The sequence below is a fragment of the Sinocyclocheilus anshuiensis genome, unplaced genomic scaffold (assembly GCF_001515605.1).
Source record: "Sinocyclocheilus anshuiensis isolate Anshui unplaced genomic scaffold, SAMN03320099.WGS_v1.1 scaffold532, whole genome shotgun sequence".
NCBI lineage: Eukaryota > Metazoa > Chordata > Actinopteri > Cypriniformes > Cyprinidae > Sinocyclocheilus > Sinocyclocheilus anshuiensis.
The window spans coordinates 967157-970047 of NW_015555819.1; positions in this window are offsets into that span (position 1 = coordinate 967157).

Genomic DNA, 2891 nt, shown 5'->3' on the forward strand with positions numbered 1-2891 from the left:
CCTTGAATCGCTGTGTTCTCTCTTCCATGATCGCTGCTCTGACAGAGGTAATAACATATTTAATTTCAGGAACATTACATGGCCAAAAACACAGATTAGATGGCAATTGGAAGTTATTACAAAAACTCAAAGGTGGTTTAAAGTGAGTTATATGTAAAAGAGGATACAAATCTTATTTATTGTCTTATGTAGCATGATGCTACAGTGTGCATGAATGGTCACATAACACGCTTTCGGTCGTGTAGTATGAATGAACGGACGTCTGAATATGATCGGAACTCCACGCAGAATGACTTCTGGTCTGTCGCTTGTCGTTTGTCGGAGATAGTGGAAAGCCGGCTTGAAACACAGTGGAAATGCCAGTATGACGAGGATCGTTTTCATTTTAAAACAAAAACGCACCAGTGTAAATGTAGTCTTACATCTAAGGGGGCTGGGACGCATTCACACTACAGCCTCACGTGTGCGCCACATCTCCAAGTGTAGCTAGTGTAGGTGTGAACTAGTAGGTGTGTTCGACTTGGCGCGAACCGACTGTGCAGACCGATCAGTGTATTACAGTACCATGAGCGCTATAGAGAGCAGACTGCTCCGTGTGCTTTCTAATCGCTCTTGCGGATGTCAAACACTGATCAATCTGCGCCGCTCCACTTCTAGTCGAACACACCGGCTAGTGCTGCAGGCTTATTGGCTCACTGACGCTGATAAGATTAACCCCTTAGGTATCGAAATTTGGTAACAAACGACGAGATGTTTTTCGATACTGGATGGTATCGAGGCAATTCAGTCGGTGCCTAAAAAGTATCGAACTCGATACCCAGCCCTATAGGAGACCCTCCAATTGAGGGGAGCACCACCAACTCAACCATAAAGGCAGTCACATGATGGGAGCTCCGGGGATCAGCATGCTCATAAGTGACCCTGTAATGATGGGTGCATTGCCAGGCTCAAACACTGAGGCAGCCGTCAGGGAGGCTCAATTAACCTGGTATGGGTGCCTCACGAAGCTCAAGGGAGTGGAGTACTCAACTTTCAAAAATCAGAGGGGAACTCAAACACTCACCTTGGGAGCAGCATGCTCATAGGCGACCCTCTAGAGTGAGGGGAGCACTGCTAAGCTCAACCATTTGTTGTAGCCACTTACCCTGTAACTAAATGGAATAAGAGGGGAATAAGCACCGCTTTAAATTACAGCCCACAAATGTTGTATTTACACTGTAACTACATGGAACAAGGAGGTAACAAGCACCACTTTAATTTACAGCCCGCAACTGTTGTATTTACCCTGTAACTACATGGAATAATGGGGGAACAAGCACCACTAAATTACAGCCCGCAAATGTTGTGTTTACCCTGTAACTACATGGAACAACGAGGTAACAAGCACCACTTTAATTTACAGACCGCAACTGTTGTATTTTCACTGTAACTACATGGAACAAGGGAGGAACAATGTGGTGCGGGAGCAATACAAGACGGTTTCCCATCCACTGTAAAGTTTTTTTTGCTAAGTCCAACTTTTATCACAATACAGTTGTTTTCCTACAGTGAAAATGGAACATGAAGACATACATTAGAAAATGTTATTTTTATTTGAAAATGTTTTTTTTCTTTATTAAAACATTGTTGTGGATGTAGCATTAGATTAAAATCAGGCACAGAAATTATTAAAAACACAATCACAATGTAAAAATGGTTTGTTGTTTTAACTTAAATTATGTAGCCTAACCTGCTTGCCTTAATATTTTGAGTTCATTTAAACTAAAAATTTGAGTTGATGCATAGAAAGAGATTAGATTATTCAGCAGAAACTCATCTGAACACATTTGTGAATCTAAGCTGATTTGACACAAGATTTTTTTAAAGTTATGACAAATCATGAATGTATCATAATATCATGTGGAGTTATTTGTACTAAAATGACCCAGCAGCTTATTGATACACAACTGACATTTATAGCAAAGGGATCTGTGGTTTTTGATGTCACTTTGAATTACAGAAGTGGCAAAATCCTCCTTTTTTTAAATAGGACCCCAAAAATAAATGTTTTAATGGTAACTATACAAACAATATATTGAATATTTTTGTAGTCATACCCTCATTGGTGGCTGAGCCCCCCTAAAATTGAAGTCTTAGTCCACTCCCTTGCCTTATATTAAATACTTACAATGGAAAATTTAAACTTTAAAATTCATGTTTGTATTTTACTTGTGCTGCACAAAAAAAATAAATAAATAAATAAAAAAACATGGTAAACTGTCATGATCAGTGCATCTTGTCTAAACTAGGGGGCACAATATACCTTCTTAAATTCTGCCCATCCTCTGATTCCAAACACACTGTTCTTGTCCTCTCCTGTAATCTCCATTATTAATGTGCTGCAGTTAAAATCAAAGAATGTATCCCATATGGCATCCAAATGCAGCCCAGGTCTTTCTAGCACAAACTGTGCTAACTTTGAAATGTGAAAATTTTTTATTGCTGTTAAATTGTTATTGCTATTTTTTTAGTAATAAATTAATACTTTTAAAGTAATATTAATGTGGTCCTGATTTGCTGTGTTTGTGTCAGGTTGTTGATGATATTGTGCATATTAATGTCTACTCCATCATCATTGTCATCAAGATCAAATAGACTGTCTCTGAAAGTCTGCCGTTTTACATGGTAATCTGCAGCGCTGACTTCGAATTAGAGCAATTACTAATTAGAGCAAAAAGTAATTGCCTCTAATTCTACCGGGGTTAATTAATTTATTTATCTCTCAGTTGCAGCGAATTAATCATTGTGATTTGAATTGTGAATTGAATTGAGCAGTTAATTAAGAAACAGTGTCTTCCCTCATATGAGTTCATTATTGGGATTGCCATTATCTAAATGTATTAATTATTAAT